Genomic DNA, 16,100 nt, shown 5'->3' with positions numbered 1-16,100 from the left:
AGCAGGATACAAAATTAATATTCAAAAATCAGTTGCATTTGTATATACCAAAAATAAAATATCAGAAGGAAAAATTAAGAAAACAATCCATTTACAATTGCTTCAAAGACTATGAAATACCTGGGAATAAATTTAACCAAAGAAGTAAAAGATCTGTACTCAGAAAATTATAAAACACTGAAGAGAGAAATTAAAGAGGATACAAATAGATGGAAACACATACCATGTTCATGGATAGGAAGAATTAATATAGTTAAAATGTCCATACTGCCTAAGGCAATATACAGATTCAACGCAATTCCTATCAAACTATCAAGGACATTTTTCACAGAAATAGAACATATAATCCTAAAATTTATATGAAACCATAAAAGACCCCAGATAGCCTCAGCAATTTTGAGAAATAAGAACAAAGTGGAAGGTATAATGATACCTGACATCAAATTATACTACAAGGCAACAGTAATCAAAACAGCATGGTACTGGCATAAACACAGACACATAGATCAATGGAACAGAGTAGAGAGCCCAGAAATAAATCCATGCCTATATGGTCATTTAATCTATGACAATGGAAGCAAGAATGTACGGTGGGGTAAAGACAGTCTATTCAATAAATGGTGCTGGGAAACCTGGACAGACACGTGCAAAAAAAAAAAGAAAAAAGAAGCTGGACCACCTCCGTACACCATATACAAGAATAAATTCAAAATGGATTAAAGACTTAAATGTAAGATCTGAAACCATAAAATTCCTAGAAGAAAATATAGGAAGAAACTTTACAGACATTACCTGGAGTAAGATTTTTACTGATATATCCCCACAGGCAAAGGAATTAAGAGAAAAAATAAACATGTGGTATTACAACAAACTAAAAAGTTTTTTTCACAGTAAAAGAAACCATCAATAAAACAAAAAGGGATCCTACTGAATGGGAGAAGATATTTGAAGATATTTGCCAATAATATATCTGATAAGGGGTTAATATCCCAAATTTATTAAAAAAACTCATTTAACTCAACTCCGAAAAACAAACAACCCAACTAAAAAATGGCAGAGGACATGAAGAGACAGTTTTCTAAACAGGACATACAGATGGCAAACAGACATATGAAAAAATTCTCAACCTCACTAATCATTAGAGAAATGCAAATAAAAACCACAATGAGATACCACCTCACCCCAGTCAAAATGGCTATCCTCAATAAATCGACAAACATCAAGTGTTGGTGTGGATGTGGAGAAAAGGGAACGCTTGTGCACTGTATGGGATTGCACATTGGTGCAGCCACTATGAAAAACAGTATGGGGGTATCTCAAAAATCTGAAAATAGAATTACTTTATGACACAGCAATTCCACCCTAGGTATCTATCCAAATAAATCCAAAACTCTAAATCGAAAAAATGTATGCACCCCTATTTTTATTGCAGCTCTATACACAACCAAGATGTGGAAACAACCGAAATGCCCATCGGTAGATGACTGGATTACAAAACTGTGGTACATTTATGCAGTGGAGTGTTACACAGTCATAAAGAAGCATGAAATCTTACCATTTGCAACAATAAGGATGGATCTAGGGAACATTATGTTAAGTGAAATAAGTCAGACAGAGAAAGACCAATACCATATGATCTCACTTATATGTGGAATCTAAAGAACAGAATAAATGAATGAACTAATCAGAAACAGTCTCAGAGACATAGAGGGAAAACTGAGGGTTGTTAGATGGGAGGAGGTGGGGATAAAGGGGAAGGGGAAGAAATTAGAAAGCACAATTGGTAACCACAAGATTGCAATGAGGATGCAAAAATCAATTTGGGGACTGCAATCAATAATGTTGTAAAGATTTTGTAGGGTATCCGATGGACACTTGTCTCATTAGGGAGACCACCTCAGGGATGATGGAGATGGCTGATCACTGCACTGTACACCTGAAGCTGAAGCTGAGCAATAGTGAATGTCAACTACAATTTTATATATATGTAGTTACAAGAAGCGGAGTACATCATTAGGAATAGAGATAGTGGAAATGTAATGGCTGTGTGCAATGTCAGAGGGGTAGTGGGTGGGGGAGAGGGGTTGTGACTGTGTGAGGGCGATAAATGATAAATATCTAACTATTGCATTGTTTGGTGCACCTGAAACTAATTTTAAAAATGTTAAAAAAAAATCCATGAAAATGAATTTCAAGTGGACTAGAGAAAAAAAAAAAAAAAAAAGATAGACAAAGGTTCCTGCCCAGGAGTAGCTTACAGACTGTAAAGTGTTTCAGAAAAGCAAAAAGGCAATAGTAATCTAGTGTGTTCACTGCTATAGAGAAGAGGATGGTAGAAGTCTCATGGACTTCAGATTTTGAGGATCTGGGAAGGCAACTTGAAGGAGGCAGCATCTAAACAGAAGCTTAACAAACAAGCAGATGTCATCCAGGTTCAGGAAATAGGAGAGGGGGTGCTGCTGGGGACACAATTTGTGGAAGAAGGCACTGAATGAGCAAAGGAATGAAGAGCAGGGCCACACTGAGAAGGTGGTGGGATTGGTAGGGAGAGGAGGCAATGTTACAAAGGAATTTATAGATATGTTCAAAGGATTGAAAACAATAGGACCACACTTGCATTTGAGGACAATCTCTTTGAGCGGAGTAAAGAGAACTGGTAGAAGGGTCTGAGACAAGGAGTGCAAGGACTCTGGGCTTAGGATGCCTGTAAGGGAAGTGGTAGTTGTCTATACTCTGAAGGGATCCTGGGGACTAGAAAGTGTGAAGGCCAAGGCTAGGGACTGGATATGAGGGAGGGAGAGCACGCTGTGGGCTACCCACAAACATTTGTTACACTTCTCAGGAATATTGAGAGGAAAGCACTGAAACAACTCATACAGGTCAAATACCATCACATGGAACTCCATGTGAAACAATTCTACATGAACATTCCCTATTGATGAAAATGGAGACTTCTCATGAGATCTAAGGTATAACTCTTCTTTTAAAAATCTTAAACTGTGGGGAATGTAATCAATAATGTTGTAATGATTTTGTAGGGTATCCGATGGACACTTGTCTCATTAGGGAGACCACCTCAGGGATGATGTAGATGCCTGATCTCTGCACTGTACAGCTGAAGCTGAAGCTGAGCAATAACGAATGTCAACCACAATTTATATATACATATATATAATATAAAATATATATTATATATATGTTATATATAATATATATTATATATATGTATGGTTATAAGAAGTTGTTATATTATATATAATATATATATTATATATATATATGTGTGGTTACAAGGAGTACAGCATTACGAATAGAGACAGTGGTATGTAATGGCTGTGTGCGATGTCAAAGGGGTAGTAGATGGGGGGAGGGGGTTTATCACTGTATGAGGGATATAAATGATAAATGTCTATTACATTATTTTGTACACCTGAAACAAAAAAACAAAAAGACAAAAACAAAATCTTAAACTGCAGCATACAGAGGAAAAATTTCTAGTAGTAAAGTACTCAAGCATTTTAAGAAGGAGTTAGGGATCTTAATCTAACTTCTTATGATTGGTAGAAGAGAAGCCATTCTTCCCTCTCTAGTCAAAATTTTGCACTTTTTTGTTTTCCACAGGAAAAGATTTACTCCATGATTAGAATCTTGTTAGGTTCCTCCTTCGGTTTATGTTATACCACATTCCTTTAGCAAGACTGTCTATTAGATGCACACAAACTGAAGAAAAGCATTAGCTCTTTGGCACAATTAGGAGTTGTGAATTATTACTAATCCTGGAATCAAAACATAAAGGGGGAGATTACATTTTAACATTAGTAAGAATTGTTTTCAACCCAAAACTGTCTCATATATTTCTGGGAATTCTCATTATAACAGTTAATTTAAATTATTGATAATTTTTATTAATTAATGTGTTATTACTTTATGTGTTATTGCTGTTTATTCACATACAGAATAGTTAAAAAACTTAAAGCATTACTTATTAAAATACATAGTCTTCAGTGAAATAAAGATTTCCTAAACCTCCTCAACACAATTCACCTCTGACTCAACACAATAAAGAGTTATTCCATTTCTGGGTATTTATCCAAAGAAATCCAAAATACTCGTTCAGTAAGATATATGTACCACTATGTTCATTGCAGCATTATTTAAAATAGCCAAGATATGGAAGCAACCTAAGTACCCATCAGTAAACAATTGGATAAAGAAGATGTGGTATACATTTATACAATGGAATATTACTCGGCCATACAAAGGAATGAAATCATACCATTTGCAACAACATAGATGGACCTAGAAGGTATTACACTAAGTAAAATAAGTCAAACAGAAAAAGACCAATACCACATAATCTCACTTATATGTAGAATCTAAAGAACAAAATCAACAAAGAAAAAGAATGGAAATAGACTCAGATACATACAGCAAACTGATGGTTGCTGGATAGGAGGAGGGTTGGGGGATGTGTCAAAAAGACGAAGAGATTAAGAAGCACAAATTGGTAGTTATGAAATAGTCAAAGGGATTTAAAGTATAGCATAGGGAACATGGTAAATAATAGTGTAATAACTATAAATAGTGGCAAGTGGGTACTAGACTAATCGAGAGGGGTCACTTTTTAAATTATATAAATGTCTAACCACTATGATGTATACCTGAAACTTATATAAAATAATACTGAATGTCCACTGCACTTGAAAATAAATAAAAGAGAAAACTGAATAAATAAATAAATAAATAAATAAATAAATGTAAATGAAAAAAGTTGTTTCATGAAATGTTATTAACTTAAGTGTTTGTAGTAAACTAACATTTTTTTTATAATTATAAGGCAAATATTTAATTACTGGGTACAAAGAATAATTGGATTTTCTTTCATCAATTATGGGTCTATTGTAGTATAGAACATGGTAGCATGTTCCTATTTTGCAGCTGTATTTACTAATTTTTAAACTTATATTCTTAAGTGTACTAGGTTACTATTCCAACATCAATGTTATATTTGACATATATAGAGTCATTTTATGAATAAACCTTAGATTATATTAAATTGTCATACTGTAGGTCAAAAATTCTCAAGGATCAGCAATTTCACATGATTCGAATCTAATCTTCATATACATATTTTCTTTCCCCTTTCCATTATCAGAGGCAGTTAGAAAATGGTCTCCCAACCATAAGTGAATGCCTAAAGGAAGTAACATCTTTATAACATATACCCATTCACCGTTTGTAAAAGCAGTTCACCCATCCATAAAAATTAACTTCACACAGGGTTGACTGGGTAGCTAAGAGGTCTAGAAATCTGATTCTATGTATATTTGAGTTAAGTTCCTGGTTTTCACTAAAATAATACAGAAGAGTTTGTGTTATAGTAAATTCTGTGTTTGAATAATACTTCAAAGGATGATTGCTAAGCATAAAAGACCTACTTATTAATCAATGCCTTTCAAAACAATAAGGAGGAAAAAACTACTGAAAATTGCTCACCAACAATGCCTTTGATAGAATAGAGGGAAAACAGAGGCTTTTCTTTGGAAAACAGGAAGACTGTGGACTTCAATCAGAGAAACTGGTTTGTCCAGGCAGTTTTATTTCACTCTCCTGGAAAGTGAGAATGCCTTGGACACTTCTGTCTTGAAGCAGTTGTAAGGTCTGGAGAGGACAGCAGGACCTCTGGGGCAGACACATTGTACCCTTGGGCCCCTGAGATCCATGGAGGAGGTCAGACCCGCCAGGTCTCCATAAGGCCAGAGATTGCCATAGTTTGCTACTATGGGTAGAACTAGGTGTTACACAAATCATTGGGTAGAAAGAAACTCTTTCCATTTATACCTTTCATGAATTATATTTACATGAAAGTCTACATGTATTTAGCAATACAAGTAGCTTGAACTTCTGGATTTGTTTTATCCATATGTGCATTCTTAGTTCCTGAAAACTTTGAGAAAGAAAAAGGAAGTCTATAAATACAAATAAAAAGACATGGTCCCTGCCCATAAAATGTGCACACTCTTCTTGGGCATAAAAGATGAACAAACATGAAAGAATGAGACAAAACATCTTCTTACACAGTTCGCCTCCTCCCTCAAGGCATTAATTATTACACTACACTTATATAGCCCCCCCTTTTTAATAGCCCAAACTCCAGCTGTGGAGCTAACTGTTGAATAAAGTACTTCCCACAATCCCCTTTTAGCTAGTGAGTCTACCTGAGAGACAATTTAGACTCTTCATTCTAATCATAGGCTCTTCTGACTTTGTTATCTACCTAAGTCAAATTTTCTCACAGTAGGGCAATACCTCAGAAATCCTAGCTGGAAAATTAAGAAAATAAGGCTAGTGAAAAATAACACTCCCATTTGTGGAGCTTACCAAGTGCCTTTTATAAGTGTTTTACTTATTTTGTATACCTCTTTCATCCTTACAACATTGCTTGCAAAGTGATGCTCAAAAAATACAATGAGGCACAGCCTCAGCAAAGAACTCATCCACGCTTTCTTTACTATACCAACTTGTCCCACAAATGTTAGCTACCAAATAAGCCAGAGATTGGAACGTGAGAATTGTGTTTATTTGCATGACCATGGAAGTCTGACCTACGCCCCATCCCATCTCATCCAAAGTTTTCAAACTTTCTAGAGAAATTTTGCATTGCATATGAAAAACCTATTGAGGTATTAAATCTACTAGAAAAGAGAAATGCAAAATACACCTAGTACCCAGGCAATACCATCATTCCTTGTGCATGCCCTTCCCCTCTGCCGGATCACATGGAACTTGAGGATATTCTTCTATAATGTTTTGCTGAAGCTCAGGCTATCTTTTCCCTAGTAAAGTTGTCCCCTTGCCATTGTTTCAACTCCTTGAACAGCAGCACGGGCCTATTTTACATTCCTCTCCTGCATGAGGACTGTGAACATCTGTTCAACATCCTTCAAAACTGGAGCCCGTTCATGCATGGCTCTTTAGGGCACTGGAACACTGACCCACAGCTTTTTCTTATCCAAACTTGATCCTAACTATTTTTAGCCTTGTAGATTGTATTTTTCAACATTTTCGTCATTTTTTTACGTCTCTGCTTATTTTCCTATTTCTCCATGTTGTGTAATATTCCTTTGAGTTTTCTTTTTCCAAGGAATTCAAAGAACTCAATGATTCCGCCCTCCACCCACACAAACTCATGAGGCAGGAGGCTCTCCTCCCTGCTTCTCTGAGGTACAAAATTGTTTGGCTCTGGTGTAGCTCTGTTTTTCCAGCTGTCAAGCAACAGCTGACCAGATTTTTTTTCTACACACTAAAAACTGACATGCAGCAAAGTGTGTTATATTGTGGTAGGGTGGATGCAAGTTCTCCAAAAAAGCACAGAGGCAAAAGAGAATCTTAGAACTCAGAGTGGCTGTGAACCTATGCAGAGAAACAAGCTTAACAATTTTATTGTGTACCAAGTACCAGGCTATTGCTGGGAATAAACTGGGGGGGGGGGGGAAATCAGACAAACCCAGTCCCTGGCCCTTCAAAAAGGAGAAACACAAGTGAGTTAGCTTTTACTCATACGCGCTGGAAGCAGAGAGGCAAAACACCTCACTCAAACAGGTTACAAGCAAGGCTTCTTAGAGGAGATGGCACTGGAGTCTAGAAGGTTGACTAGTATTTAGCCAGGTGAAAAACAAGAGAAATGGAATATTAGGCAGAGGGAACATTGTGGTTGAAATTTTGGAAGTAAAGGAGAGGGTAGCAATTCTTAGAAATGCAAGTCGTTTATTGTAGGTGCGGAAGGCTGGGGAGGAGCAGTGAGAAGGAAAGTAAAGCAGAGACCAGATCATGTTAAAGAATGGACTTTATCCCACAGTGGGGGAAGCCACTCACTTTAAATGGGAAAGTAACAGAGGCTGCACTGGGGTGAAATTGCAAGACAAGAGGCCAGTCAGAAGAGGCTGGTACAGGGATCTAAATGAAAGCCTGAATAAAGGTAAAGGAATGAGCTTAAAGGGATGTGGAAAAATAAAAGATATTAAAGAGGTCAATGTGTGGGATAAGGAATGAGTAGACACCAGGGAGAATTCTCGAACTGAGTGGCAAGTGATTCCTCTCACTGAGGTGGAACATAATGGAAAAGGATAATACTTGGGGTGTGTGGGAGGAGGATGGTATGAGTAGGGGTAGAGCCAGCAATAATTAATGATTAACTTACTCTTGGCTAAATTGCATTTGATAGCCCTGAGTCATCCAGGCCTGAACATCCAGGTGGTTCAGAATCCATCAGAGTGATCCCAATTAAAGAGATAAGTGGAGAAATCATCAGCAGGTGGATAAATTTGAAAGCTTCAAGGACTAGCTGATATTATTCAGTTATTATCTCATTAAATCCTCACAACTCTGTGAAGTAGGTTAAAAGAAAAGATCCTCAGGCATATAATAATTGGATGACAGACCCAGGCTTGTCTGACTTTAAAATCTGTGTTCTTTTCTCTTCTCCATGCTGACTTCCGGGTGGTATGTTGAGTAGCTGGAAGAAACACTGGTTTCTGTGTTCCTGGCTTTGGTATATTGTCAAGTTTACTCCAGCCTGACACTGCTATAGTCTCTGGAAATACAAATATTAACAAAACATGTCTGCCAGTCAAACCAGGGTAAGAGAGACAGGAAGCCAACAGGTCATTTTGATATAATATGGGAAGAGCAGTCAGTGAGAGAGGTACGTGCAGGATGTGTTTGGCACAAGTTTTAAGAATCAGGAAGTGCCGCTGGCTTCAAAAGTCGGGATAAAATGCATATGTCAATCATGTCACCCTCTAATCAAGTCTGTTCATCAGAGTAGACAGAATTTGAGAGTGGAGAAAGTTGTGGAGAGGTGGAATATTTGCCTGAAGGGACTGGTTTGAGGGGATATTGGCAGAAAAGAGACAATGATAAAGAAGAGACAGCAAGACCTGGGAGGGAAACAGACGGAAGCGCACCTATAGGAAGGAGCCAAGAGGACTTCCACACTCTAAATATCAGATCCACAACCCAGTGCATTCCTGTGTCTTCTGGGAATTCTAATCTCTTCCCCCTAACCTCCCGCCACAAAAAGCATTTGGGGAGCCAATAAAGCCTAATCATGTCTGAGGTTTGATCTTGGGTTTTGCTGGCAAGCTTGGATGGATTAACAATTGCTCATTTGCTTGTAAACATTATGATTCCAGTGATAGTCCTGACTTATTCCCAGTACACTACCTGCAAGGTCAAATCGCAATAAGCATCAACCCGACTGAATCAAAGCTAAATGTAAATGGACAACTAGTTATACTCAAAACATAGTTTCTCTAAAAATTTTCTAAAATATATATTTTACATAATTGATTTAGCATTTTGAAATTTTTGCTCTTCCATTAGTAGAAGCCAGAGCCCTGAGCTGCCCGGTGAGGAGCCTCTGATTAAGTTTCTTCTCATTATTCATAACCATCATCTAGTCTCTATCCAAAAGACTTTGGGGAATCTTTTCATTGTTACTCATAACCACATGACCTGATTTAACATCAATCTTCTAATCAAATTCACAATTCATCTTTCAGTTTCTTCTGAAAGCTTTTCTGGTTTATCTGCCAACATATTACTGTTTATACACTAGTGAATATGACATAAAGTCTTACTATAAAGAGACAAACAATCTAATGAAATTCTCAAGAAGTAGTCACTTGAGCACTGAGTCTTTTTCTGGGCGGCAAAAAAGTCAAAGTTAACATACATTATTCAATAAACTCAATAATAGTGCCTTTATATGTATAAGACTCCTATTGAATTCCTTACCTGAGTCATTTAGCACCTGCCTGTCTGTCCAACCATCTTTGACTATTATAACTACTGTAGTCAAATGCCTGAAGAATGTGGACACGTCATTTAAATTGTTAAGGTAGTATGGCTGATAAAGTGCACGATAAATAGTGTTGTAACAGCCTTTGGGGTAGTTGGAAAAACAGAAACCAATTAACGAGCTATGCTTGCTGCTAAAACACTGGAACGGAGAAATGATAGAATTATTACCTGTGGTGTCTTTTTAAACATGTAAGGACTTCCATGGCTTCACCCTCATTCCTTATTATGGAAATAAACAAAGACCACCCAAAGGAGAACAAGCAAAGGCTGTTTTTTCAGAGCTTAATATAGCAAGGGAGTCAGTCACTATAATTTGGAATGTGGACTCGCAGGCAGGCAGGGGAGTAGAAGTGCTTCATAATGAAAACAAAGAGGGCTTCAAGTATGCTTTGCCTGAAGATTATCTGTCTGGCAAAACAGGAGTCATCTTACAAGATTGGATTGGGGAGTACATTAATCTTTATCTTGTGGGTCCTAGTTGGAAGCAAAGGCTAAAAATAGAGGGGCTGGCAGTCATTGACCAAGTCAATGAGAACTTATAATACTTTTAATATCGTAACATATGGTCCAACATTTGGAATTTTGCAGCTTGAGCTATGAAGCTGCTTCAAAGTTTAACTTTGCCCTTTTGGGCTCCGAAACCACCTGCAGAGCCAGCAGTGCCCCCTGTGCTGATTGTACTGTTTTGATAAATCGTACCCCCGTGCGGCTGATAAGCAACATCCTCTGTACTGGAACTGTTCCACCAAAAGCCTTTGTTCTGTGAGCCTGAACCAAAACCAGAATGGTGATAAACCTTAATCATATGTTACCCATTGTTCTTTCCATTAAAAGTACAGTTGCCCCCACCAGTCAGAAAATGAATGATGTAAGCTTATAACTTTGTTTCCCTAGCGACCTTTCTCCTTCTAAAAAAACTTGTTTCCACCCCCTCAAACCCCTCCCCGCAAACACACATCTCAGAAGCTCTCTTCAGTTTATACCAAGGGCTATGTTCTCTGATTTGCAAATCATAAATGAATAAAACTCTCTTCTTTTGGAATTTTTTTTAACAATTTGGTCAACTCCCTCTGGCAGGTTGCCGTAGAGGTTGTAAGTCAAAATCCAGTTGTTGTATATGGTCTGGCCATTGTCTATTTGCATAGCCAGTCTCTCGACACAGATTTCAGATGTTAGCTTTCCCAGAGTGAACTAAGTATTTTTATCATTTGCTGGAACCAGTTCTCTAAAAGTGTAATGATATTCTGCTGATCCTGAGTAATTACTTCATTCATGCTGGAACTGTAGAGCATGCATTTGCAGTGAGGGCAATATGACCCAAAGAGTCGTTGGGGGTAAAAAAATATTACTCTTTTTATGTATGAAGCACAGATATATGTAGAACATAGAGTACATAACCAGACATACGGTACATCTGTGGTATTTAAGTTTCATGGGGGGTTAGTTTGAAAAAAATATATCTAAAATAGAAGTGGGGGAGTGGAGGAGGGTACAGAATAAAGAAAACAAAGTTTGAGAAATATGCTGTAGAGCCCATGTAAATATTTCTACCTAAAACTATGCTTTTCAGCCAGAAAACTAAATAACATCTGACCATCCCTCTTGGACTGCATTTGTAGTTTCTGGGATTTAAAACTTCTTCCCAGTTGGTTTATTTCTGTTTGAAATACTATAACTACTGTCCCTTCTTCTCTCAAAGCATGAGGAATAGCATCAGAATAAAGGTTTTTGCATACTCCCATTGCAAATGCTCCCATGTGGTATCACTAAGAAGATACAATTTCCCATGTCGTCATTCTTTTCCATTCCATCTCTTTTATGAAGAGAAGCTCAAGCAGCAGAAACCCCTCCATTCAACCAGTCACCCCAGACTCACGCATATACCCCACTATCATCACATCTACCACAGGTTTACAGTTTGGAAAACACCAAGGAGAAGATGCCATCATAGCCACAGCCACTTTGTGAAAATATGGCTCTAAAGATATTAAACACATTTTCTCATAAAGTCACACTATTATTTCTTAAGTCAGGGGCTAATATAAGCAAACTCTTCAAATTAAAAAACCCAGAGCATATCCAAAGAACACCAACAAAAGAACAGCAAGAGCATCATCTCCCTTTTTTTGGTGTCTATTCTAACAGGGAGCAAAAGACCTCTATTAAGCACTGAGTGTACAAAGAAACCCGTATTTGCTATTACCAGTAATTGGGGCAGGAAAACACCACAAACTACAGCTGGGAAGCAGTTTTCATAGTTATATGTTAACAAGTGTAAATTGACATGATTTAAATCATTTTATGACAACCCCCACTGAAAGAGCCACTGCCCATTTAATTTAGCAACATCATGTTTATTGACTCTCATGCCACCTTTACTCTTCCCTTTCTCATCTATCCAGCATACGCTACTGCCTGATTCTTATATCTAACATTCATGTGTGATTGGAATCCATTCCCTGGCAAAAAGTTTCAGTGATTTCTTAGTACATACTGAATATTGAATTTAAGGCTGAAGAATATATTCATGACCAACGTTTATTTCTCAATACTCTCTAGAATACTCTATGTCTTAGTGAAACTGAATTCACAGATACTTCCTAAAGCTCATCGGGCTTTCTCACTCAGCCTTTGTATATAGTTACCCTTTGACCAGAAATTTCATCTTTCTATATATCTCAATCCATGGATTTACCCAGTTACCTACCTATCTGTCTATCATCTATATATCTCCTGGTACAAATTAATTTTCAGGTTCTACCTGAAGTGCAAGCAAATAATTTTTTCAAACTATGGTTAGTATGGAGAGCAGGAAATTGAACAGATGCAGATGGGATCAATGTTGAAGGTAACCAGGAAGAGCAAGTTTTGATCTGGGCTCCAAAGGTTGTGAGATATGAGGTTTGGCACTGGGGCAGCAGGAAGTCATTCCCACAGGCAGAGCAGAATTCCCTAACTAGGTGAAGGACAGGTGAACACTGAGAATGAATACATACATACACACACACACACACACACACACACACACACACACACATACGCACATACATACATACATACATACATACATACCTCTGTACTTCCTTTACTTATCCTCCAGAGCTGAGGGCAATGAGTAAAATCTATCCAGCTCCCTCTCTACTCCCCTTGCCCTCGCCATGCCATCCTCATTCTCTCCCTTCTTTCCAATGTGAGGTCTCAGGCCTCTGGTTCCAGTCCCCAAGAACACAGAGGAAGATCTGATGTTATTTTCTTCTTCATTTATCATTTAATTTTTGTCGTTTATTCAACCCACACTTATTCAATCTTTATGAGGAGACAATTTAACAAATAATACATACTCTAATGGTATCAGGCTGCTTATTTGGTTATTTTTCATTTGGGTCTTCCCATACATTCTTCACCCTTATGTTCTCTGTCGACTGCTTTAGAAGGCTAACACTCGTAGATATTTTTTCTCATCCTCTATTGAGAAAAAATAAGATTTAAGAGGGCTCTTTTGTCCTCTGCCTTTAGTTGAGGTCAGTCAAGGGGAAGCAATCAGCAAGGTATTACATGCAGAGAGGAGGAAGAGACCTCCCAGGAGTTATTAAATACTGACCCTAGGTTTATACTAATTTTTATGGAGTTAAACCACCATTGTGATCCTGCAGTGTATTGGTTTCCTTTTGCTGCTGTAACAAATTACTACAAGTCTAGTGATTTAAAACAACAATTTATTATCTTACAGTTCTTGTAGTCAGAAGTCTAAAATGGGTCCTACCAGGCTAAAGTCAAGGTATTATTAGAGCTGCCTCCATTCTACAGACTCTGGGGAATAATTCATTCCCTTGCTTTTTCCAGCTTCTGGAGTTTGCATATATTCTTTGGCTCATTTATCTCCTGACCCATGGAGAGAGATTATGGTAGTAAAAGCCAAGGGAAACCCCTGGAAATGTCCCTGTGCATCAATATGGTAAATCAAAAGCAATACTGCTTCTCTGGGCCACTACAGGCATTAGTGTCACTATCTAAAAACCTAAAATATGCATAAGTGTTGTTATCTTATACTCAATTAGCTTTCCTGTTCAGACTGTGCAAAGTAAGATGGACTATGTAAAATCACTGTGGAGTAATCTTAGCTGCCATTTCAGGTATGGTAATTTTACTGGGTCAAACAGTACCGTCCTAGTATATATGTGGCTATTAACCTGATGAACACTTTTTTTTTTCTTGAGTTTAATTAATAAAGACCATCTAAAAGAGTTTGCCTTTACCTGGAAGGGGCAGCAATGTATTTTTACCATCTTGTTTTAGGACTAAGTCAACGCTCTTGCTTTCTGTAATAATATAGTCTATCTTGATATCTCATAGAACATCACTTTAGTCCATTACATTGGTGACATTATTCTAACTGGACCTGGTGTACAGTAAGTAGCAAGTTCCTTATGTGCTTTAAATGTGGCCACAGGGTTGAGGATAAATCCCATGAAAACTCTGCAAAGTTTCAAGGTATCCAGTGTTTTTGACCATGTAAGCATATGCCCTCTAAAGTGAAAGTTAAGTCACTATACCTTGTATGCCCACCACAAAGAGGAACAATGTTTGCTAGAACTCTTTGGATTTGAGAGACAAAATATATCACAAATGAATGTGCTTTCCTGACACATTTTCTCAGTATACTATAAGGCTGTCTGTTTTTAATGGAGCCTAGAGCAAGAAAGGGCTCCCCTGGTCTAGACGGTAATGAAAGCTGCCCTAATACTGGGATCTTAATAACTTAACAGCCAGAGAAGCTGTATGGAGCCTCCATGCAAGCCCCAACAGGAATATCCCAGAGGATATGTCTGAGGTTTAGAACATAACCATACCCTCTTTGCCAATTTATTAGCTATCTATTGATAACTAATTACTGTAATTACAAGGATTACTGTTAATTATTGATAACAAAATACTCCAAAACTTTGGGCACTCATCATGGATGATGGCTACAACAATCAATGACTAGTCGCTGTATGAAAATCAGTTCCTCTCTTTTTATTTTCATGTGCTTCTTTTAATTTTTTTTATTAAAGTATAGTTGTACAATATTATATGAGTAATAGTACAATATTGTATTAATTTCAGGTGTTCAGAGTGATTTGACATCTATATACCTGATGATGTGATCATCACATTAAATTTAGTAACTATCTGTCACTGTGAAAAGTTGTTAAGATATTATTGACCACATTCCCTGTGCTATACTCTACATTCCCATGGCTTATTTTATAACTGGAAATGTGTACCTTTGTATTCACCTTCACCTTTGTCACCCATCTCCCCACCCACTTTAGCTCCTCTCTTTCTACATAGGTCTTGGTAGAAACTGAAAGCATGATCATGGAACAGCAAGTATATTCGTTTTCTAAGGCTACCATAACAAAGTACCACAAACTGGTTAGCTTAAACAACAGAAATGTATTTTCTCACAGTTCTGAAGGCTGGAAGTCTGGAATCAAAGGATTGGCAAGGTTGGTGTCATCTGAGGGTTGTGAGGGAAGGATATGTTCCAAACGTCTCTCTTTGGCTTGTAGATGACTGTCTTCTCCCTCTGTTGCTTCACATCATCTTCTCTCTGTATGTGTCTCTGCACCCAAATTTCCCATTTTTATAGGGACACTGGTCATATTAAATTGGATAGTGACTTCTTTTTAACCTGATTACTTCTGTGAAGACCTTATCTCCAAAAAAAGGTGACTTTCTGAAATGTTGAGGATTAGTACTCCAACATATCCTTTTTGAAGGGGCCACAATTCTACCCATAACACCAAGTAACTATACAACCTGAACTACCCCTAATGAACTGGTTGTTACCTGATCCACCAAATGATGGCTGAGCACATTTAGCAGCAACCCAGTTTTAAGTGAAAATAGCATCTATAAGATATAGGAGATGAACTAAAATGTTCCAGAGGCACAAGAATATCACATGAGCAGAGAATTTAGTCTCCACGGTGCTCTGTCTCACTGCTTCAATGTCTCTCCCTCAACACACGCCTAAGTTTTCATGGGGAGTATCATATAACCAAGCAACAGAGGAGGGAAAAGAGTCGGCTCTATGCAAAGTAAGCTGGTACCAGTCCTAACTGGATGTCTGCTGCATCACAGCCTCTCTCAAGGATGCGCTGAAATGCAGAAGAAAGAGAAATCTTCCTAACAGACAGAACTTTGAGAAGTACATCTGTTTAACCATTTTGCATAGAAAGAGAGATGAC

This window comes from Rhinolophus hipposideros (genome assembly GCF_964194185.1).
Source record: "Rhinolophus hipposideros genome assembly, chromosome: 6".
NCBI lineage: Eukaryota > Metazoa > Chordata > Mammalia > Chiroptera > Rhinolophidae > Rhinolophus > Rhinolophus hipposideros.
The sequence above is the reverse complement of the archived record's forward strand: the minus strand, read 5'-3'. Positions refer to the sequence as shown.